This window comes from Mustela lutreola, chromosome X (genome assembly GCF_030435805.1).
Source record: "Mustela lutreola isolate mMusLut2 chromosome X, mMusLut2.pri, whole genome shotgun sequence".
NCBI lineage: Eukaryota > Metazoa > Chordata > Mammalia > Carnivora > Mustelidae > Mustela > Mustela lutreola.
The window spans coordinates 13,798,472-13,823,502 of NC_081308.1; the positions used below are offsets into that span (position 1 = coordinate 13,798,472).

At 41.1% G+C, this 25,031-nt stretch overlaps 1 protein-coding gene and 2 long non-coding RNA genes across 6 annotated transcripts in view; 1 reads left to right on the forward strand and 2 right to left on the reverse strand.

Annotated features, from left to right (window-relative positions):
• The window catches only part of RAI2 (retinoic acid induced 2), a 58,728-nt gene extending 58,513 nt beyond the window's left edge, over positions 1 to 215 (reverse strand). The window contains exon 1 of the mRNA XM_059157396.1: positions 73 to 215. The gene's annotated coding sequence lies outside the window, so the exon portion shown is untranslated. The remainder of the gene's footprint in view (positions 1 to 72) is intronic.
• LOC131821348 (uncharacterized) lies at positions 122 to 6,335 on the forward strand. 2 transcript variants are annotated; one of them, XR_009349887.1, is made up of 2 exons: positions 122 to 243; positions 3,519 to 6,335. It is a non-coding gene; the product is annotated as an uncharacterized LOC131821348 (long non-coding RNA). The 2 variants fall into 2 exon arrangements; XR_009349886.1 differs by having other exon boundaries at positions 126 to 239.
• Positions 4,744 to 25,031, reverse strand: part of LOC131821347 (uncharacterized) — a 240,401-nt gene continuing 220,113 nt past the window's right edge. For 2 of the 3 annotated variants that reach the window (XR_009349883.1, XR_009349885.1), the window contains exon 7: positions 4,744 to 4,874. This is a non-coding gene — a long non-coding RNA (uncharacterized LOC131821347). The remainder of the gene's footprint in view (positions 4,875 to 25,031) is intronic. The other variant, XR_009349884.1, reaches the window with a different exon arrangement.

Here is a 25,031-nt window from a genome sequence, read left to right on the forward strand (position 1 = left end):
CCGGTGGCAGGTCCGCACGGGGAGGGCGGGGGAAGGGGACCCCGGCCCGCACCGGGCCACCGCGGTGGCTACCTTGCAATTGCGGCCGCCGCCTCCAGGAAGCCAAGGGGTGGTCGCGGGTGCTGGAACTCTCCGGTCTGGCGTCGCCGCCCGCCGCCTGAAGGGGGTGCGCAGCGGTGGGAGCCGCCGTCGCCGCTGTCACCGAGCCGCTGTCGCCGCCGCCGCCGCCGCTGCCGGTTGTGCGTGAGTGTGTGTGCGCCTGTGTCCGGGCGAGTGTGTGTCTGCGTGCGGCGCCCGGCCTTTACTATATACACCAAGGGGTGGGAGGAGGCGGGGAAGGGGAGGGCTTGGGGGAGGTGGCGGAGGAGGGGGAGCGGGAGGGGGGCGAGAGGGTACCCGAGGAGGCGGCGGCGGAGGAGGGACAGGTGATCTCGCCCACGGGGAGGGCGTGGCTGTGGGCGGCGCAGGGTGTTAGGAGGAAGGGGCGCCCAAGGCTCGGGCCAGGGGAGGGGGGAGATGGACATTGGGGAGGGCCCGCGGAGCGGGGATCCCGCTGCCAAGTGGCGGGCTGGGGACCATTCCAGACCCCAGGATGAAGAAGAGCGAGAACAGAGCCCCGGAGGAAGGAAGTGGCTGGCTGATGGAGGCAGGAGAGGTGGGGAGGGCCCAGCGATTACCTCCTAAAATGCCAATGTGATACAGGTAGAAGATCCTTCTCTCAAGGTGTAATATTATTAAAGGCAAAATTAGCCCCACGGACAGAATCTAATTTCCACAAACTTGCCTGAGAGGTGATTTGTTTCTTAATCTAACATTTCTTAAGCACTTGGTGTTTTGCCAGACACCAGGGCTAAGACCTGGGGTTACAGCGGTGACTGAATATGATTGCTAATCAGTAAATAAGTAGTAAGTATTAGTAGTACTATTGGTCATTTAAAAATAAAATAACCTAAATTCTATAAATGTTTTAAGAGAGCGAAGGAAGCAACTGCACTGGTTGAATTAATCCTTACAGGGGTAAAGATTTTTTTTTTTTTTTTCCTGGAAATCAAAGCAGGACGAAGGTAGTGGAGAAAGAATGGCAGAGCTGATGTTACTTTAATCAGAGCAGAGAACAGTCTGGATCCAGCTATGCTTTGCATGTTCAGTCCTCCATCTCAACAGCGTGACTAGTAACCATGACTTCCCTCTTGTAGAATTTGGGGTGGCCACACAGAATGTGAAAGACCTAGAGAGCAGCCTGGCAAGTTTATAATTAGTATGGGAACCTGAACTTGTATTTGAGAGGTTCTGGTCAAACCCTGTTGTGTTACAAGCATAATGTGGTAGAAATCGGGGCCACATTATGACTTTTGTGGACAATTCTGCCTTTGTGATTTCCCCTCTCCATTAAAAAAAAATACCTAAAAGTGATATTTTACAGTTGTATTGGTGTAAAGACAAATGTATTAATGTTATGTGTTAGTACATTTCCTTCAACCTAGAAGATCAATTTTTCTTTTGATTTTAAATGACATGAAAACATTTCTGTGGCCTCTGAAAAGTATTGTGAGCTACATGCACAGTGCCCACTGCTTGTAAGAAAGAAGTAAGCTCTGGTGGTACCATTCCTTGATTCTGAATTTCCTCTTTTGCGGGGAAAAAAAAAAAAAAACAGTTAAATTAAGAAGTACTCAGTTGACATAGAGGCGGAAAGACACACAGTGTAACTTTAAGAATTGATAATAAGGAATATCAACAGAAAGTACCAGTTCCTACTTGTTTCGGTCAGGCTCTTGGGGTCTTAAATCAGCTTCGAGTCATTAATGATACCTGTGGAAGTATTTGTCTGTGAATGTGTCTTCAGCCATTCCAGTAGCCAAAGACTTCCTCTAGAGATCTCACAAATGTTTGAATCCTTGGATCAGGTATATGAGGTCTGTGTTGCCAGGACTAAGCCTGAATACAACTAAAGACACAGCTGGGCAATTATAATTGGGCAAGTTCATGGATGAAAGATCCATAAAGGTTTTGTGTGTGCCGAGGGGGTATGTGTGTATAAGGTAGGGATTGATACCCTGGAAGGCAATTACTAGCCTATTTCTTTTGTTGGCCTCATCACAACCCTGAGTTAATGTTTGATCCTTGCTGGCAGTACTGATTCATATTTGCTGCTCTTTGAGGGGCTTGTGTTTTCAGGAGAGACTATATTGATTCAGATTAATGCATAATAAACAGGCATTATGGTTCCACAGAAGTGTACAGTGGCACCCTTCTGTATTTTCATCGTGACTGCCGTTGCAGAGAGAAGGAAAACGAAGAAGTCCATAATTATAGAGCAGGTTTGGATAGGGGAGGAGATATCTGGGGACAGAAATAAGACCTTACTATGGAAGAATCGTATTCATATAGTTAAAGGGATGCCCAAGAAAGTGGAGGGAAGAAACAGTATGCCCAAATAGCGGGAAAGAACCCCCCAAAAATCTTCCAGGTCTGTTCAGGATGATTTTCTAGATGTCTGATTTTAAAATTTGGTGATTTTAAGTAAGGACTCAAGAAACTTCCCATCTCAGATCTGAATCTTTGCTCTATACCTTGCTTTTCTAACATAGCATCTCCTCATAATCTAGTTTTTACATACATGTCAGAAGGATGATTCATTTATTTATCCATTAAACATCTATTAAGCACCTGCTGTATGCCAGTCACTAAGCTAAGGGCTATAGTTAGAGAAAGGGTTAACATATGGTTGCTGACTCCAAGGAGCTCAGAGGCCAATAAAGGAACTGCTAACAATACAGTGTGATACTATGTAGTGCACAGGGTTTTATCACATCGACTAGGTGAGCCCCAAAGGGGGGGGGGGCTAGCCTTGTGTTGGGAAAGGGTAGAGAGTGGTATGGGGCAGAGCAAACAGAGGAGACTGCACAGACATGGCGATAAGAGCTGAGCACTCAGAAATAAATGGGAGCTTTTCAAAGTAAGGGAAAGACATTACAAATGAAAGGAACAGCAGGCACAAAAGCTCAGATGCAAAGCACATTCTGGAGGCTGCAAATATTCTGTGAGACTGCGGTGGAGGCCCTGAGAATAATTGGGGGGGGGGGGGGCTGGAGGGCAGCTGACAGCCCTCCTCTGTCGTCTGTCATGTAAAGGAGTTTCTTGCACTCAAGGAAGGCTTTAAGCAAGGGATGACTGAGAAAGATTTGGGTGGAGGAATGCTCCCTCTGTTGGTAGGTGTGAAGGGCTGACCGGAGGGAGTGACGTTGGCAGCAGGGAGAACAGGTGACAGGGCCTGTGGCAATGATCAGGACTTGAATCCTGCTAGGACCAGCGGAGATGAAGGGCAGGACCTTGAGGCCAGTTGTACTCAGGATTGACAGGACTCAATGACGGAGGGCACGGGAGGAGTTAGGGTAACTGGTACCTGGCTTTCTGGACTGGGTGATGGGGTGGGGGTGCGGTAAGCACTGAGAACGACATCCTGGGAAGAGAAGCAGATTTGGGACTGGAGATGATGAGTGCTCTCTGTCCCCCAGAAGCAGAATCCTGAGGCAAGGATGCAAGAGCGGAAAGTTGATCTGGAAGTGAAGGTAGGAGGCCCTCAGGAAGTGACAGCTGGTCAGGATTCTCTCCCCTCACGTTCGTGCTTGGGGCTCTTAGTCTGAAGGAGCTTCAGTACCCCTTACCTACTGCAAGTCTTACAACCTCCTTTTCCATGTGGAGGAACAGGTGGATGGACTGGGCTGGGAGCCGTGTGTCACCGGAGGCTACCAGCGTTTGTCCAAATGAGTGGAGAGCCCAGGACCTGCGAAGCGAGAAGCCAGGTCGCATGAAACGAAGTAAGAGCATGTTTATCCGCGGAAAAAAAAGACCGGAAACAAAAACTAAAGCCGGGAGAGAAATCTGAAGTCACGGGGCATGAAATAATAGGCAGTGGATTTTGATTAAGTGGAAAATAGACTCCAATTTGGTTTTGGAGAGCTAAATTATTTTGCTGGATGGGAAAATACTGGCAGCAATCACACGAGTGTGTCTGAAATACTGGCGCATAAAGGACCAAGAATAGGCTGGCTCAGAGATGACCCCACGCACCCCAGCCTTCTGACGGGGAAAATGACTTTCGGTAGAGAAACACACATGCACACGCGTGTGCGCGCACACACACACACACACACACACACACCCTTTACATAAGCCAAGTCCTCCTCTCTTTCCTCTCGTCTTTCCAGGTGCCAGACTTGCCTTTCCTTTTTTAAAAATTTATTCACAAACGAACCAGATTGATCTCTCGGTAAGAAAGGGAAGCTCGTCAAAGTTGCCCTGGGGTGTCAATGAGCGCTGACAATCAGACTATTATCCCAAGCACTCGCAGCAGGTACCTGCGGAGACGCTCCCCGAGAGCAGTGGGAGACGAGGAGCCGCGGCTCCTCAACATCCCATGCCGGGCGTCCCCCATGCCGGGCACTGTGGCGACAGCAAGGGTCCCTCTCCGCCATCCCTCGGAAGAAGAGCCGCGGGGGGCTTTCTCAGCGGCAACCCACGGGCTGTTGGGAGCGATGACCTCCCTCACAGACACACCCATGGGACCGGGCCAGCGGGCAGGTCACGGACAGACGGACGCGGGCCGCAACTTCACGGGGAGCCACACCCCAGGTGACGGCGTGCTCCTGCCACCCCCTCCCATGCCGGGATGGCCCACCGGGTTTGTCCCGATGCCCGCATGGCCAGTCTCTCCAACGTGACTGACAAGGTTTCTCTTGCTGTACGAAGCTCCGGAGGTGAAAGGCCTCGACAAGGTCATGCATTTTGGGAGAGCGCATCAGTGTGTGGCACGGAGTGGACTTGAATCGTGCTGTCTGTCCTTAGCTGAGACGATTCCTCCGATCAGTGCACTGTAGGAACAATGTCACAGAAGGAGGAAACAGAATGAGAGTAAGGTGTCTCTCGCTAGGACGGCTAGCAGTTTTCGTCGCTGTTCTTTGCCTTGGTGGCTCCTGGGCCGGGTCAGCATCGGAGCTCTCGGGACACGACTCACCATCAGCCCCTGCCCACCCCGGCCCCTCGCAGGGGGACTCTCCGAGGCTTGTGGGCCCCGATTTCCGACCCACACCAGCAGTGGCTGGCTCTGACACGAAGCTGGCTTCTTCCGTCTGAGCCCCTTGTGTGCCCGAGCCATCGCTCGGCCCCTGAGACCGGCATTCCCCGGTCATCCTCTCCGTGACCCCAGCCCTAGGATGACACTTGTGGGCCTCTTTCTCTGCGTGGCTCTCAGGCCTTCCACGGAACGTGGATCTCCGCCTCCTGATCCCACTCCCTCGGCCTGGGATGGCCAGATGGCTGTCCACACGGGACAGAGCTGGTTTCTGCGACGCTGACATCCTGCCTTCCGCGGAATGCCCCAAACCTTGACAAGAGTATTTGCATGAATTGTGGACTACCACCAGCCTGGACCATCTCCTACACTCCTATTAGCTGGGTCTTCATTACAGATTTACAGTGATTGTTTCTGTCTTTTTGAAGCACAAACATTTTACTCACAGATAAGGTGACCTTTTGAAAACTACAGTATTGCTTTAGAAAAAAATCATAATTAATATGAAAATATTTTAGAATACATATAACTTATTCTTTTCAGATGATTTTTCATTGTAACATTCATTAAGAATTATATATAACTAAAACGGCCTATTCTATCTTCAGTATAAACATTCAATCATAACCCCTCTCAATGGTTGATTATATATTCCCTTCAGGTTTTTCTCTCTATAGCATTTACCCATCTGAAATAATATTAGATATGATTTTACTCCTATTTTTGCCTCTTAATAACTTCAACTAATATACATTTCCCATAGCTTCCTAATATTACATAATCAAAATAGACATTTTCGATGGTTCCGTGAACAATTTTATCAAGTACATTCATCACCATATAGTTAGCTTTTCCCCTACTGTTGGGAGCGTAGGCTATTTCCAAATTCTGCTGTTGTAATGAACACTACAATTACTTTCTTTGTGTATATCAAGGTTCCCATTAATAATTATTTCTCAGAATAAATACATAGCTGTAATATTTCTGGGACAGACTCAGAAACACTTATATGTTGCCAAACTGATTTTAAAAAGGATATTCCACTAACTCCAAGTGTGAGCTCTGAGAGTACTTGCCTTGTGAGTACTTACCGGCCTAGGCCAAAATATTTGTTTTATTTTGTCTTAAACTATATTCACTGATTACTAGGGAGATGGGCCATTTTTGTGCTTTCTACTTGTACACCTAAGGAATATTTGTATACTTTGTCAGTTTATTTCTTTCACATACTTACTAATTAAATAAGAGTATTTGCATCTTATTTGTGTATATGTGTCCTTTATTTAAATACAGCGTAAATATAAGTCACAATAACAACAAACAAATCCCAAAAGTAGGGATGCTGGATCATATGGGATTTCAGTTTTTAATTTTTTTTAAGGAGGCTCCATACTCAGTGTGGAGCCCAGTGAGGGGCCTGAACTCATGACCCTGAGATCAAGACCTGAGCTGAGATCCAGAGTCACACACTTAACTGACTGAGCCACCCAGATGCCCCTCTATTTCTAATTTTTTGGAGGAGGCTCCATGCTGTTTTCCATGAGGGCTGTACCAATTTACATTCCCACCAAGAGTACACAAGGGGTCTCTTTTCACAGTCTCCACAACACTTGCTATCTCATGTCTTTTTCATAATAGCTGTCTTAATAGGTGAAATGTTAACCTCATTGTGGTTTTGCATTTGGTTTTGCATGTGGAATTGCATTTTCTTGATGATTAATTACATTGACCACATTTTCATGTACCTGTTGACTATCTATATGTCTTCTTTGGGAAAATACCTATTCAGGTCCTTTGCCCATTTTTAAATTGGATTATTTGTGGTTTTCTGCTATTGAGTTATATGAGTTCCTTATGTATTCTGGATATTAACCTCTTTTATACCTCAGATACATGATTAGCAAATATTTTCTCTCATTCCATATGTTGCCTTTTCATTTTGTTGATTGTTTCCTTTGCTTCCTAAAAACTTTTTAGTTTTATGGAGTACCGCTTGTTTATTTTTTGCTTTTGTTGCTTGTGCTTTTGATGTCATATTTAAAAAATCATGGCCAAGACCAACATCAAGGAGCTTTTTCTGTGTTTTCTTCTAGAAGTTTTCGTTTTTGGTCTTGCATTTAAATCTTTCATCTATTTTGAGTTAAGTTTTGTGTATGGCATAAGATAAGGATCCAATTTCATTCTTTTATGCATGTATATCCAGTTTTCCCAGTACTATTTCTTGAAGAGACTGTTCTTTCCCCATTGTATATTCTTGGCGCCCTTGTGAAAGATGAGTTGACCATATATGTGTGAGTTTATTTCTGGGTTCTCTATTGTGTTCCACTGATCTATGTGTCTGTTTTCATGCCAGTACCATATTGTTTTGATTACTATAGCTTTGAAATATAATTTGAAACCAGGAAGTGTGATGCCTCCAGCTTTGTTCTTCTTGCTCAAGATTGTTTTGGCCAACTGGGGTCTCTTGTGGTTTCATTTATCCCTTGGATGCAAAGATGGTTCAACATACACGAATCAACAAATGTGATGCACCACGTTAACAGAATGAAGGATAAAAACCATATGATCATCTCAGTAGATATAGAAAAAAGCATTGGAAAAAAATTCAACATCCTTTCATGATAAAATCTCTCAAAAAATTAGGTATAGAAAGAATATACCTCAACCTAATAAAGCCAATATATGACAGGTCCACAGCTATTATCATACATAACAATGAAAAGCTACAAGTTTTCCTCTAAGATTAGAAATAACACAAGGGTGCCCATTCTTTTCACTTCTAGTCAACATAGTACTGGAAGTCTTAACTAGAGCAATTAGGCAAGAAATAAAAATAAAAGGCATCCAAACTCAAGAACAAATTAAATTGTCTCTTTGCAGATTACAAGATCTTATATAGAAAAACAACTCTAGGGGCGCCTGGGTGGTACAATCAGTTAAGCATCCACATCTGAATCTTGATTTCAGCGCAGGTTGTGATCTCTTGGTCGTGGGTCAGGCCCATGTTGGGCCTGTGTTCAGCACAGAGTCTGCTTTAGATTATCTCTCTCCCTCTCTGTCCCTCTGCCTGCTCATGTTCTCTCTGTCTAAAATAAATCTTTTTAAAAAAATACTTAAAAAGAAAAAACTCTAAAGACTCCACCAAAAAACCGTTAGACCTAATAGACAAATACAGTAAAGTTGCAAGATACAAAATCAATAGACGAAAACCAGTTGTGTTTCTATACACTAACAACACACCATCTGAAAAAGAAGTTGGGGGGCGGGGGACACAGTTCTAATAGCATCAAAAAGAATAACATACATTGGAGTAAATTTCACCAAGGAGGTGAAAGCTCTGTACATTGAAAACTCTAATACAGTGATGAAAAGAAATCAATGAAGACACAAATAAATGGAGAGATACCTTGTGTTGTTAGATTGGAAGAGTTAATATTGTTAAAGTAATCTAAAAATTCAGTGCAATCCCTATCAAAATTCCAAAGGCATTTTTCATAGACATAGAAGAAACAATCCTCATACTCACATACAACCAAAGAAGACCCTGAAGAGCCAAAGCAATCTTGGGAAAGGAGAAGACAATGAGAGTTTTTTTGATTATGAAAGACTGTTGAATCTTGTTAAATGTGTTTTCCGCATCAATTACTAGTGATTAACTGATTTTTCTCCTTTAGTCTGTTGATATAATAGATTCCATTGATTTATTTTTTAAGACTTTATTATATTTTAGAGCAGTTTTAAGTTCACAGAAAAATTGAGAAGGTATGGATTCTCCATATAGCCCCAACCCCTCCACATACACAAGCCCCCCATATCAGTATCATTCACAAGACAGATACATTTGTTATAATTGATGAACCTATACTGACACAGCATAATCTCCTAAAGCCTTTGGTTTCCTTCTTAGTGTTGTACATTCTACAGATATTGACAAATGTACAATGACATTTCGTCATCATTATAATATCATACCAAGCACTCTCACTGCCTTAAAAATCTTCTGTGCTTCAGCTAATCATTCCTCCTCTCTCTCCCAACCCCTGGCAACCATTGATCTTCTTACTGTCTCCATAGTTTTGCCTTTCCCAGATTGTCATATATTGGATTCATAAGTATGCAGATTTTTTCAGATTGGCTTCTTTCACTTAGTAATAGCATTTAAGGTTCTTTCATGTTTTTCCATGGCCTGATAGCTCACTTCTTTTTAGTGCTGATTAATATTCCATTGTCTACACGTACCATGGTTTATTTATCCATTTGCCTACTAAAGGGCATCTTGGTTGCTCTGAAGTTTTGGCAATTATGAATAAAGGTGCTATAACTATCCATGTGCAGGTTTTTGTGTGGACATTAAGTTTTCAGCTCCTTTGGGTAAATACCAAGGAATGTGATTGCTGAATCCTAAGGTAAGAGCACATTCAGTTTTATAGGAAACTACCAAACTATCTTCCAAATTAGCAGTACCATTTCAAATTACCACCAGTGATGTAGGAGAGTTCCTGTTGCTCCACATCCTCACTAGCATTTGGTGTTATCAGTGTTCCAGATTTTTGGCATCCTAATACATGGGAAGTGGTATCTCACTGTCATTTTAGCTTGCATTTTCCTTATAACATATGCATGTTATAACATATTCCCTTATAATAAATGATAAACACATAACATTTTTATATGCTTATTCATCATCTATACATCTTCTCTAGTGAGGTGTTTGTTAAGGTCTTTGGCTATTTTTTAATTGGGTTGTTTTTTCTGGTTGAATTTTAAGAGTTCTTTGTATTTTTGGATAATGGCCCTTTATCAGACATGTCTTTTGAAAATCTTTTCTCCCAGCCTTGTCCTCTAATTCTCTTGACATTGTCTTTTGCAGAGCAGAACTTCTTAATTCTAATAAAGTCCAGCTTACCAATTATTTCTTTCATTGATCATGCCTTTAGTGTTATCTAAAAATCACTGCCATTCCCAAGTTCATCTAGGTTTTCTCCTATGTTATCTTCTGGAAATTTTATACTTACATTTTACGTTTAGGTCTATGATTCAGTTTGAGCTAATTTTTGTGAAAGGTGTAAGTTCTGTGCCTAGGTTAATTTGTTTTGTATGTGAATGTCCAGTTGTTCCAGCATCATATACTAAAGAGACTATCTTTACCATGTTGTATTTCTTTTGCTCCTTTGTCAAAGGTCAGCATTAGTACGTTTTTGAACGTTGAACCAGATTTGCATAACTGGGATAAATTCTACTTGGTCATGGTGTATTCTTTTTATACATTGTTGAATTTGATCTGCTAATATTTTGTTGAGGACTTCTGGGTCTAAGTTCAGAGCAGTCCTGTTGTGTAGGGGTTTTTTATGTTTTGTTTTTCAAATTTGTTTTTGGGGGTACCAGTTGTTCTAGTTTTGGTGTCAGGCTAACATTTGCCTCATAAAATAAATGAGAAAAATTTCCTCCTCTTCTGTTGTCTAGAAAAGATTTGGTATAATTGGTGTTTGGTAGAATGCTCTTATGGAACTAGATTTGAAGAATTCTATTTGGAGGAGTTTTAAAACTACAAATTCAGTTTCTTTAGTGGTCATAGTACTATTCAGATCACCTATTTCATTTTGGTTGAGTTTTGGTAGCTTGTGGTTTTAGAAGAATTGGTCCATGTCTTCTAAGTTGTTAAATTTATTGGTGTAAACCATTTGTAGTATTCCTTCATTAACTTTTTCATAATTAATAAGATCTGTAGTGATAGCCCCTGTTTAATTACAGATAATTGGTGACTTATTTCTTTTCTATTTCCATTCTTTTCAGCTGTATTAGAACTTCATCAATATTATTTTACTTTTTATGAACCAAAACTTTATTTCATTAATTTTGACTATTATTTTCCTATTTTCAACTTCATTTAGTTCTGCTTTTTATTATTTCTTTCCTTTTTCTTGCTATGGTATATTTTACTCTTCCTTTCCTAGTTTCTTGAGGTAGAAACTTTGGTTATTGATTTTTGATCTTAGCTTTTTTCAGCTATAAATTTCCCTCTCAGGACTGCTTTAGTTGCCTCCCTTATATTTTCTTCTTGTTGTGTTTTTATTTTCATTTCTTTTGTGTATTTTTTATTTCCTTGGAAACGTCCTCTTTGTCACTTGAATTATTTAGGAGTGCTTAATTTTCAGGTGGTTAGAGATTTTCTTGTTGTTGTTTTTTTTTTCCTCTGTTAGTGGTTACTAGTTTGATTACCTGTGCTCAGGAAACATGCTAAGTATGATCACAATGCTTTCAAATTTGTTGTATTTTGCTTTATGCCTCTAGATGTTTATTTTGGTAACTGTTACATGGATGCTATTATTGGGTAGAGTGTTTTATATATGCCAATTAGATACTGTTGGTTGATTATGTTGTTCAGATTTTCTATATCCTCTTTGATTTTCTGCCTAATAATTAATTCTTCAATTGCTGAGAGGCATATGTTGAAGTCCCTGACTGTAGTTGCAAACTGATCTATTCCAAATTCAGCTCTATTAGTTTTTGCTTCATTCATTTTAAGACTCTGCTGTTTGCATACACAGAGTCATTATAGCTAATCAATGCTTTGACCTTTTTATTATTATGTAATATCCCTCTCTGTCTCTGCTAATTTTCTTTCATCTGTAGTCTACTTTATCTGATATTAATATAGCCTTTTCTGATTGTTTAAATCAGTGCTTGTATAGTCGATCTGTTTCTATCCTTTTACTTTCAACCTACCTATAACATAAAATTTGAAGTGAATTTAATATTTTATTTATTTATTTGAGAGAGAGAGTGTGTGAGAGAGAACATGAGAGGGGAGAAGGTCAGAGGGACAAGCAGACTCCCTGTGGAGTTGGGAGCCCAACATGTGACTCAATCCTGGGACTTTGGGATCATGACCCGAACTAAAAGTAGTAGCTTAACCAACTGAGCCACCCAGGCACCCCTTGAAGTGAATTTTTGATAAACTGCATATATTTGGTCCTTTAAAAAATATATATTTTATTTATTTATTTATTAGAGAGATGGAGAGAGACGACAAGTAGGCAGAGCAGCAGGCAGAGGGAGAGGGAGAAGCAGGCTCCCTCACCGAGCAGGGAGCCCGATGCAGGACTGGATCCCAGGACCCAGCGACCATGACTCAAGCTGAAGGCAGCTGCCCAACCAACTGAGCCACCCAGGCGCCCCTATTTGTTCCTGTTTTTTAACTCATTCAATGCGTCTTTTTATTGGTGTATTCAGACCATTTACATTTACTATAATTACTGATATATTAGAACGTAAGTCTGCCATTTTATTATTTGTTTCTTAATTGTTCCTTTTTTCTCTTTTTGTGTTCCTGTGGATTACATGAACTTTTCTGGGAATTCATCTTGCATTATTCATAGTGTTTCTGAATGTCTCTTTATATAGCATTCTTAGTGGTTACTCTGGATATTACAACAAAAATATGTGATGTAGTACAGTCTACATCAACAGTTTGCGACTTTAAGTAAAGTGTGAACTCTTACTTCCATTTAGGTCCCTTTACTCTCATTGCTTCCAGCCATTATTGTCTGGATATCAGATGGTATTATAACTTTTGTTTCGGTCATAAAATACGATTTGTAAAATTTGGGAGAAGAAGGATAGTCTATTGTATTCAGCCATATGGCTGCCCTTTCTATTGTTCAAGGACATAAATTACAAAGATTAGGGCAGAAATAAATGGAAAAAAGACCAGATAGACAATAAAAAAATCAATGAAACTGAGGGTTTTTTTTTTTAAAAGCTAAAATTGAAAAAAAACTTTAGCTAGACTAAGAAAAGATTCAAATAAATTATAAATTAAGTGGGAGACATCACAACTGATACCACAAAAACAAAAAGGATCACAAGAGACTACTATGAAAAATTATGTGCCAACAAAGTGGACCTCCTAGAAGAAATGGATAAATTTCTAGAAAGGTACACTTATCAGGACTGAATCATGAAAAAACAAAATCTGAACAGACTAATAATGAGTAAGGAGGTTGAATCAGTAATAAAAAAACTCCCAACAAAGAAAAACCTAGGACCAGATGGCTTCACTGGTGAATTGTACCAAACATTTAAAGAAGAACTAATGCCAATCCTTCACAAACTCTTCCAAAAAATCAGAGAGGAGGGAACATTTCCAAACTCATTTTATTATGCCAGCATTACCCTGATACCAAAGCCAGACAAGTACACTAAAAGAAAATCACAGGCTTTTATCTTTGATGAAGATAGATGCAAGAATCCTCAACAAAATACCAGCAAATGAACTCAACAGCACATTAAAGGCATCATACACCATGACCAAGTGGAATTTAACCCTGGAATGCAAGGTGGTTGAACATATACAAATCAGTAAGCATGATACATCACATTAACAGAATAAAGGATAAAAGCCATATCGTCTCAATAAATGTAGAACAATTCAACATCCTTTCATGATTAAAAAAAAAAACCACCTCTTAACAAATGAGGTATAGAAAGAATGTATCTCAACATGGCCAAGGCCATATATGACAAGCTCCTAGTTAACATCACACCGAAGGGTGAAAAGGTAAAAGCTTTTCCTGAAATATTGGGACCAAGACAAGGATGATCACCTTCACTACCTCTAGCCATTATAATACCGGAACTTCTAGCAGAAACAATGAGACAAGAGAAAGAAATAAAAGTCACCTAAACCGGAAAGGGAGAAATATAATTGTCTCTGTTGATTACATGATCTTATATATAGAAAAACCTAGACTCCACAAAAAAACCTCTAGAACTAATAAACAAATTCAGCTAAGTTGCAGGATACAAAATTAACTTTCTTCCTTCTTGATGCTTCAAGATTCCTTCTATTACAACTTCCTTTCTGCTTGAAGAACTTCCTGTAGCCATTATTTAAGAGTAGATCTGGTAGCAACAAATTCTTCTAATTTTTCTTTTTCTGTAAATGTCTGATTCCCTTTCACACCTAAAGGACATTCTTTCCTTTCAGAACTTGAGAAATTCTATACCACTTCCTTCTGCCTTCCTTGGTTTCAGATGAGAAACCCACTGCTTTTCAAATTGGTCTTCCCTCATAGGTAATGTGTCATTTCTGCTGCTTTCAAGGTTTTATCTTCGCCTTCAGCTTTTGGAGGTTTACTTATAATGTTTTTACACGATTAAAAAAAAAATAGCCTGTTGGGGCTTGCTCAGAATCTTGTATCTGTGTGTTTTCTTTTGTTAAATTTGGAGTGTTTTAAGTCATTTTTTTTTCTTTTTTAAAAAGACTGTATTTATTTATTAGAGAGAGAGAGCACAAGCAGGGGAGAGGGAGAAGCAGGCTCCCCACCAAGCAGGAGCCCAGCACAGGGCTCAATCCCAGCACTGTGGGAATATGACCTGCATCGAAGGCAGACTCCTAACTGACTGAGCCACCCTGGGGCCCCAGATGTTACTTTTTCTTTTTCTTTAATATTTGTTCAGCTCCACTCTCTTTCTCCTCTTCTCTTGGGACTCCAATGCTACGAATGATTTCCCTGTTATCCCACAGTTTCCTGAGAGTCTGTTTATTATTTTATTCCAATCCATTTTCTGTCTTTTTCAGATTGGGTAAATTTTACTAATTTGTTCTCAAATTCATTGATTCTATCTGCTGACATATTTACTCTAGTATTGAGTTCATTTAGCAAGTTTTAAAATTTGGGGTACTGTAGTTTTTCAGTTAGAAGATATCTGTTTCAATCTTTTTCATAACATATTTTTCTGAGATTTTCTCTTTTTTCTTTTATTTCACGAGAATTTATTATTGCTTGTTGATGCTTTTTGTGATGGCTACTTTAAACTCCTTGTCAGATCATTCCAACATCTGAGTCATCCCTGTGTTGGCCTCAGTTGTTTGTCTTTCATTCAACTTGTGATTTTCCTGGCTCTTAATATGATGGTTGATTTTCTTTTCTTTTCTTTTCTTTCTTACGATGGGTGACTTTTGATTGCATCCTGGACATTTTTACTATTATGCTATGAGACTCTAGATCCTATTTAAATCTTTTATTTCAGCAAGTAGTTCTCTGTTTAGGTTTAGCATGCAGGTCCTGACCTATTTTTTTGTGGTGTGGCTTGATTGACAGCTTAATTTTCAAAGCCTTTGTAGTATTTTCTGGAGTAACTTTGCTTATCTGGTGCTGCAGGAACTCCCACTGGTCCCTTGTGGTGCTGCTTCAGGGGAGCAAAGGGGTTGCCCCAGTCAGGGACCCCTGATGTCTCTAGGTAGAGGAAGGGAATCAATGGACCATTGCGATGAAGAACGTTTCCAGAGCCAAGCAACTTGTTGCGCAGAGCAGAGTCTCTCTTGCCAGTGCCAACCTAGCACTTGGTGTCTCTTGGCAAGGGAGGAGTCTCAGGTCTGGCAAAGGAGGAGAACACTTCCTTTAGCTGCTTGCTTTTAGTGGGGCTCCTAATCAACCCCCCCCCCCCCTGCCAGCACTGTCAGGATCACCTGTGTTGTCAGAAGGCCTACTATTTGATCTGGTGAAGAAATGAGCCCACCTGGCCTGCCCTGTGGTGCTAGGTTGAGGGTCTGAAAATGCCAGGCCTGGGTGGCCTTCTTTCGTTGGGTGGTGAGACATCCCGCTGCTGTGTTGTTCCTATGGTCCTAGGATTCCAAACCAGCTTGCCTTTCTCTTCCCACCTCCTGGAGTGTTCCTTTGGTTGCCGCTTGAGTCCTTTCCAGGGTTTATAGTTGCACTTAGCAGGGAGGAGCAGGGAGAAATGGGTCTAAGCCATCTTGTCCAGAACAAAATTGCCTTCTAATTTTTAAATATTTATTTAAAAACTAAAGAACAACCGAAGAAAGTATCATTCTGATTGTTATATGATTGCTACTGGAAATAATTTTGGTATAGAAATTAAGGCATTTAAAAAATGATCTGCTCCAGGTGTACAATATACGAGCTATGCTGCTGAGAGGGAGCAAAGTAAAAGGAGAGATCAGAAAGGCTGTGGAGAACAGCCTTGAAGTCAAGGGTGGAAAGAGTGTTAAGAAGCTGAGAGAGGTTATTATTTTATTTGCTTTATGATGGGATTAGAAACAAGAGCATCTGAAGCATTAGGTTGCTTGCCCAAAATTGCTTTCACATTTGGCTGCAGGATGGTTGCAGAATTCAGGATTATGACATTCCAAGACCATGGTAACAGCACACTGTTTCCCAGGGTGCCACTTTGAAACTCCAAACACAACATTTTCTAGAAGATAGTCTACAATAGCTAAGTACCTTTTGCCTATCTGGCAAATGAACAGAAGGTTTCAAAAGAAACAAATGTTTACTAAATTTGACTAGTATTAAATGTCTGTTATTAATTGTCTCTTAAGCACCCTGCATGGAGGGGGCTTAATGTTCATGAATTCATTTCAAGATAATAATTACCACTGGAGTGCTTACTCTTAGAGGGAGACTATTAAATTATAATTGGCATTTGGATAAGTCTGTAAAACCAGTTCTTATGTCTTTTTTTAAGCGTCTGATTTCTCAAATTTATCTGTGACAATTTCTAATATTTCACATTTCTCCAAGCTTCTTTTGCCCGTGATCACTTTCATATAAGCTAAACCTTTGTTCCCAATAGTATATGCAGGATTCCCAATAAAGGCTGACTGCTTACTAATTAAATGTGTTTCAGTCTTTCATTAGATCTTTTTATACAACAATATCTATATCCCTGCCTTTTTCAGGTTCAATTTTTAGAAATCTACTGAAAGACTCAAATAAATAAATATAAATATATATACACATACGTGTGTGTATATTTATATATAAATTTATAATATTTACGAGTCTTTTTCCAAAGAGAATTTTATTTTTTGTTTTAATGGTGAGGCTTTTGGTTTTTTAAGATTTTATTTATCCATTTGGCAGAGAGTGAGAACACAAGCAGGCAGAGCAGCTGTCAGGGGGAGAGGGAGAAGCAGGTTCCCTGCTGAGCAGGGAGACCAATGCGGCGCTCAATCCTAGGACCCAGGATCACGACCTGAGCCGAAGGCAGACGCTTAACCGACTGAGTCACCCAGGCACCCCAAGACATTGTTTTTAAAGAAATTTAAGACAAGAGACTTCCTTCCCCCAAAATCCTCCAGGAAAACTATCTCTAAATGAAACCAAACTGTAGATAGCATTCTGGATGAAATTCACTACCCGATACAGAAGGTTTATGTATTTTGGCAAGTGCAATTGGGCTGTGATTATTTGTTATTTTGAGGCATGGGAAACTACTCACTGGAAATAGATTAAGGTATCTTTGGAAAATCTCTTAACACTTTCAAGATGTTGGGATGCCATCTCACCTACCCTGAATTTCCTCCAACACATGAAATGGCCTCTCGGCATCCAGAAAAAGTGAACCAAGCTTCCAGAAGTGTCTGTCTTGCAGTAAGCTGACACTTCTGCCTGAGGTGCAAGTGCTTTCAAGGGTCTTAGCTTCCTCCTGCCTGTCTGAGAGTATCTGTGGTAAAAGTTATGATGCTTTGGTAACTTCAGACCTCAACTCATGGCTGAGCTATTAAATCATGACTCTATGAGCAGGTGAGATGGCAAGGATTTGAGTACAAACGATCAGGTTTATAAATTACAGGTGCAAGAATTCACCCAACAGTATAATTATGACTCAACTTGGAAGAATCTAAGGGTCAGAGCCACAAAATACGATGTACAAATGATTTCACCAAGAAGAGTGATGTACTCCTTTATAGGGCAGGCTCTAACAGCTATAATTCTGCAACTTGAGGCAAGAGGAAGCAAATCTGCCCTTGCAAACCTGCCTAGAAGCGCCAATATTATTGGTTCTCCTCCTCATCCTTTTTCAACATAAGATCATCAACTAATGCTCCAGAATATTCCCCTGTGCCAAAAACTGCCCTCCCATGAAGTGAACAGGTAAAAAGCCACTGATGTTTTATCTGCAGTGTGGCTGGCTCAGCAGTGCCAAGGCACACTGGAGAAATAATTATTTGATGTTAAATAATCATTTGCTTATTTGATAATTAAAAAAATCCCAAATCATTATTGCAACCCAGATGTCTCCTGGGGGATATGGATTGAGTCAAATTAATCCAAGCTCCCTGGATCGTAACTCCACCTGCTTATTCACAGCCACCAGTGCTACAGTTGGAAATCTGTGCCCCTCCTCCCCCAAATTCATATATTGAAATTCTACTCCGCAAGATGATGATATTAGGAGGTGGTGGCCTATGGGAGGTGATTAGGTCATAAGGGTAGAGCCATCATGATTGGGATTAGTGCTCTTATGAAAGAGACCTCACAGAGTTCCTTACCCATTCTAGCATGTGTGGATACAAGAAATCAGCAGTCTGTAACCTGGAAGTGGACCTTCAGAATCCAATCATGTTGGCATTCTGATCTTGGACTTCCAGCCTCCAGAATTGTGAGAAATAAATGTTTGTTTATAAGCGACCCAGTTTAGGGTATTTTTATTACAACTGCCCAAAGAGACAGCTTCCTGGAAAAGCCCCCTCCCAACCAAGTATTCCTGGATGTCCCTGGAGGGGTTTCACAGTGAGCTCGGGAACCAGTATGGCAGATGCAGCCTCCGCACATCCACTGTGATCAAATTTTTCTCCTCTCCTGCAATGGCTTCCCATTGTCAGTGTCGTCTACTCAAAAGTGGAGTGAGGGTCTCTTCCCAGGGCTGCTGATGAGGGTGGGAACTTCAGTTTCCCACGGAGTACACTCCATTGCCATGCTCGCTAAATGGTCCATGATGCAGTAGCAGAGAGACATTCACTCGGGGCCAGCAGTCTAGAGAATGTCTCTCTTCTCCACTGTGTCATATTGTCACCTGAGCTCCAAAGCAAAAATGTGTGTGTTCAGTCTCATCAGGGTGCCTCATAAAATAGTTTCTCCCATGTTAGATATCAATAATACCTTTCACCATCAAGGCTCAGAACCATTGTATCAAACCAGGCAAGAACAACCATCTTGCCTTCTACTCTCTTGTCCTCATTCCCAGTTCTCTACCCTCCTCTACCTGTGCACTATATTCACCAAACTCCTCTTTCAGGACGCCTGGGTGGCTCGGTCAGTTAAGCCTTTGGCTCAGGTCATGATCTCAAGGCGCTGGGATCGAGTCCCACATCTCTTTGCTCACCAGGGAGCCTGCTTCTCCCTCTGTCTGCCCCTTCCTCTGCTTCTGCTATTTCTCTTTATCTCTCTCTGACAAATAAATTTTTTTAACTCCTCTTTCTTCCTTCAGATACAAAAGTCAAGAACTCAAGGGCTCATGGACGTCAATTCAGAGAAATGTTGCGCACCCAACCGAACCTCTCTGCTGCCAGTGATAAGTGATTCTCTGTGAGATAGTATATTCTTTACCTTCAATCCTCCACTTGGCTTTGACTGTTTCGACATGGCTTTGGATTCTCTATAGCCGTGGTCTCCAAAATGCGGTGGTCCCACCCCAGGGTGATAGATAATACTGTCAGGTATAGGGAGCAAATGTCAGAATCAGTAGACAGACAGGTGCAGTTTTATTCTTATTTAATATAAAGATCGCCCCCAGTGCCCTCCATCAGTCTGTATGAGAGAGCCCAATGTTTTTCAAGGTCTCCTGGGGGAAGGAGCAAATGTTCCACACTGGGAATAGTTGACAATGGAGCCCTCATGTGATCATTTCTTTCAGTGTATTGCCAAGTATTATCATTGATGTGTTCCTGGTTGAGTGGCATTGCCAATTATGTTACCCAGTTTTAAGTAATAACTCTCTCAAATTTGGCAAGTAGCTTAAAGAATCCCTGCAAAGAAACCACAGATCAAGGTATGGCCATTAACCCAAGCTCACGAAAGTGAGAAATGGCAGCAGTAACAATTTTCCTACCCTAGTAGCTCAGTCTCAGTCATATTATATAAAATAATGAATTCAAATCAGAGTACTTAAAAATCGAAGTTACCAAGAAAGATGTTATTAGTAATTATTTTAGTCTGGAGTCTCCCCAAAACAGACCCCAGGACAAGGATTTAGATGCAAGTATCTTATCTGGGAGGTGATTCTGGGAAAAACAGTGAGGGAGTAGGGAAGGGACATACAAAGGCAGGAAAGCCCATCAAAGGTATGCTGATGAACGGATTACTACTGTGGGCACCCGGGACCCTCTGAGCGGCTGTGTGGAACAACCCTGTCCCTCTGAGGTGCAATGTAGTTGGAGTGTTTATCCACTGACTCTTGTCCCCCATTGGTTAAGAGTCATTTCTGGGGTATGTTAGGTCCCTCACACTATGGCGTCTCTCAAATATACTGACTATACTTTAATAGTCCAAGAACGCTTTCATGAGGACAGGCATTGGAAGTGGTTACTTGTACAGGAACCTTCTGCAGATGACTGCTAGGAAGGGCCAAGGTGATCTGGATTGGGCACTGATAGAGTATGCCACCATAATTAACCTTTTTGTGACTGCTTATGGTTTCTTGAGCTCATAGTACACAAATATAACTTAGAAACAAATATATCTCTATCAGTGGTTCATGCCCCGAATATTTTTACTGATATAGGGGTCTGGATCAAAAAAAGTTTTGGAGGGACATCTGGCTGGTTCAGTCATTTAAATGTCTGCCTTGAGCTCAGGTCATGATCTCAGGGTCCCAGGATCGAGCCCCACATTGGGCTACCTGCTCAGCAGGGAGCCTGCTTCTCCTTCTGACCCTCCAGCTTCTCGTGCTCTGTCTTGCTCTCACTCTCTCTCAAATAAATAAATAAAATCTTTAAAAAAAAAATCTTTGGAGCTCACTCCTCTAAGGGGAGTTGGAATCTCAGAATGGTTTATGAGCACTAACTACAAATCCTGTTGAAATTCCCCAGACCAGAGTAGAGTCATAGAGTAAAAATTATTAAACCTCTTTTTTGCCCAGAAGTATCTTACAAAGGAGTGCCTCTCTGTTCTCACAAGACTCCTAGCAACTTGGTTGCTTAACTTTTCTTTTGGCATGATGACATTTAAGAGCAATTTGCTTTGTATAGGAAAATTTCAAAATGTAGGGTTCATGGTGGGCAGGGAAGGGAGAAAATTATAAAGGAGGATGGTATTGAAAGGACAGTGTTCTCACTTCACCAGTGGACCCTAAGAGAGGATGAGCTACCTCTCATGGCATTTGACCATGCTGCCCTCCATGGTGAGAAGGGCCACTTCCCCTGAGGAGTAGGGTGGGGGTGGGTAGAGAGCCATGAGGTCCTACTGGTCGGTCAGATTGATCTTTCTGACTTACCATTTGGGTTCTCTTTGTCTTAAGTAGCCTGAAGTGGACGAACAACGTTTATGCAATCAAGATTCTTCTGGGACCTCTTTAGTCATTGATACTTGACACATCAATGGTCTATATCACTGATTTTTAGTGTCTCCAGATTATTCACTTCAGGAAGTACTAGAAGAGTTAGGGCCATGAGCCATCTGTCCTAGTATTCTGTTTATGTCAAGGAAATATAAGGACAAGTTTTGGAAGGATACATCTTTCTTACAGACTAAGCTGTAAAGATACTACCAAAACATATGAACTCTGCTTAGCCATCTAACCTCAGCCAATGAACAACTGATGACTTGATGTTTGTGCCAGGGCCTGTGGTAGGTTAGAAAGCAAGGAAGGGAGAGGAAGAGGAGGGAAGGAATGGGAATCATCCCAGGCTTCCTTAAAAAGTAGCTAACCTTAGACAGGGCTGTGCATGGTGATTACCAAATGAAGTTGCAAACATGGAAACATCTTAATGGCTTTGATGAAAGCTATGATGATCAGTGAAGCATCCAGAAAAAGGTAAGATCTGAGCTAAAAATTATTCTCAAACTTGAATACATGCCAGAACCACGTGGACTGTTAAATCAGACTGTAGGTCCTCACTCCCCAGAAACTCAGATTCCCTAGGTCTGTGGTGAGACCTAAGCATTTGCATTTATAACAAGTTCCCAGATGATGTAGATGGTGCTGGTCTAGAGACCACATTTGAGAACCATTTCTCTGAAGGATTTTAGATATGTAGAAGAGCAGGGAGTTGCTATGAGGAAGGTGGCACCTTATTCTGCAGGGAAAAGTAGAAAACATATTTAGAAGGCTTCTGAAGTGAAGGGATTATAGATAGAAGAATGGGAGATAAGAATGTACTAGAAGAGTTAGGGCCATGAGCCATCTGTCCTAGTATTCTGTTTTTAAAGATTTTGAATTTTATCCTGTAGGCCACTGGAAGTCATTGAATATATTTGAGTAGTGACATGATTATGATGGAAACTATATTTCAAAACTGTTTGATTATAGTATATTCCATTATGTGAGCAGGGGAAGGGAAGAGATGGACAGAAAAATAAAAAAGTTTGTGAACTTAAGTTGTTTTAAAGTCTATTTCGTAGGGGTGCCTGAGCGGCATAGTCAGTTGAACATCCAACTCTTTGTTTTGGCTCAGGTCATGATCTCAGGGTTGTGGGATTGAGCCCCATGCCAGGCTCCACTCAGCATGGAGTGCTTGAGATTTTCTCTCTCTCTCTCTCTCAAAAAAATAAATAAATCTTGAAACATCGATCTTGTATACTATTCTTTCCAAACAAAGGTGAGAAAAGAAGTACTTCTTGGGGATTACACTTTGATAAGAAGCCTGGACCAGCATTCCTCTTGGTAAAGAAGACAGAGGCAAACAAATGGCATTTGAGTTTTGGTCTTCCATTATTCAAACTTTCCTTAAAAATGACAGCATGGAAATCTTAAAGTCTGCTCAGAATCTGAGCCAATTTGATGGGAGAATCTGCAGATTTTCAAGCAGTAAGTTGATCTGTGGTGGCCTTCAACCCAGGAGTGAGGAATTTTTGTTTATAGTCTTGACTCAAAGGAGATCCAAATTTGCCCCACCCTGGAAGTGTATCACTAGGGGGGGAATTTTCAGTGTTTAAATGGCTTATAATAAGACCACATTGAAATGTTCTTTTTTTCCTTGCTCTGTTAAGATAAATGCAAAGTGCGGGACACTGATTCTACAACAGGCAAGAGAATGGCGCTCCAAGGGCATGTGCATGGACGCACCCACTCCACATCGTACTGGCCGAGAGCTCTGCACTGAGGGAGATGCTCTGGCCTATTTCTGCATGAAGCAAAATCAATATGGGCGAACCTGAAAACCATCTGTTGGTAGCCGCTGGAAAGGCAGATGAAAGAGGAGCTGAGAGACAAGGGTGAAGACTTGGGAAACAGTCCAAAGAAGCTCTTTTGACAACTCAAGTCATTACTTAACATGACATAGACATCTTGGAGGCCCCAAGAGAAGCCCACGAGCCCTGTCTGAAGGGGCCTAGAGCCAACATGGGGCAGACACAGTTCAAAGCAAACCTCTGGCATCTCAAAATGTTCCTACACCTTTGTTCTCTTGGGTTACACCTTGCTAGGTAACCCTCTTCTCTGAGATTTTTCTGCCATTTCCTCCTTTTCTCATTCTTTAGTCACCACCCAGCTCCCTATGGGTGGAATAATAATTTAGCACAAGTTCAATTTGTTGGAAAATGTTTTGCAGTAAAATCTTACTGCTTTTGTTCTCTGTGGCTAGAGGGGTGGTGGCCTGGTATGACTGTCCCAATTTGAAAGGCAGGGAAAATAAGGATAATGGATCAAGTGATTTGCCAGAGATGAAATATAAGGATTATATTTATATATTTATATATTTATATTTATATAACGAGATTAGCACTCGTTACTTTTTATCCCAGCAACTGAAATAAATACAAGGACTAAACTGTAGCAATTATTTAGGAAAGCACTGGAAAACATCATTCTTTGTGATTCTTGTGAAATGAATGTGGTAACAGAGAAGGTGGCTCTGCCAATTTTTAATTCAGTGAAGGTTTTGAACATATTTCTGATTCCTTTGACACATCCCCAGTTTTCTCATGCATAAAATGGAGCTAATATAGTAATTAGTATCTACCTTGTAGGATGGTTGTAAGGATTAAATGACTTAAAGCATGTCGAGAACTTAGAACATTACATGGCATCTAATAAGCACTCAATAAATTTATTAGTATTATGCTTGTTGCAATAACAACAGTTTATTTTAAAGTGACAACCTTAATATTCAAATCTTCCAAAAATTCATACCAGAAAATGCCTCGCTGCAAAGGAATTATACTGGTTTGTCTGAGAACCTTACTAGAATAAGAAAATAAGGGGTAGAGATTGAGTTAATGAGTGGTCCATCACTCTTCCAGAACATTTTGGAAATTAAACTCTTCATTTTAGGGTTTATTTGTATTGGGTCCAGCTGCGCCTTTGGGAAAATGGAACCCAAATGTGGCAGGTGCCATTCTTGCTCCTACCTACCTGCTCCCCATTGTAGCACCCCATTTCCCGACCACTAAGAGTGCACTGTGATCAGGTTCTGATGTGACACCAAATTTATCTGTGACTGCTAAAGCAGTCAATCTGCTTGTCACACCTGTGTCACCTCTCAAATATAAACCTCACAGGTCCTCTCTCCCTTCCCATAATGTCAGCCCAGGTTTGTTTGTTTGTTTGTTTGTTTGTTTGCTTTTTACCTCTCCTACTCTTCCTGTCCCTCCCAATCCTTTACACAGTGTCCGCTGGAATTCTGATGTCCCCTTCCATAGCAAGCAACCCTGCAGATGCCTGTTCCTTCACCAACTAGAGGTAATTGAAGCCTGGCTCTCCGATGAAGCTCCCTACTTCCTAGAACTCCCTTAGACAGATGTTGTTTATTCTACTGCATTTCATGAAGATGATACCATCATTCACTTCTCCCCCATATTTATATGAAAACCTTTATATAAAAAACTTCTGGGGAACTTCCACTTTCAGGAAGATGGAGTGGATATACTTTTCCTTATTCCTCCCACTAGGTACAACTAACAACCCTAGACATTAAATGTAAAACAAACATAAAAAGCCTCTGAAAGGTGGAGAAAGGAAGGCAGACTAGCCAGGGAGCTCTGACCTT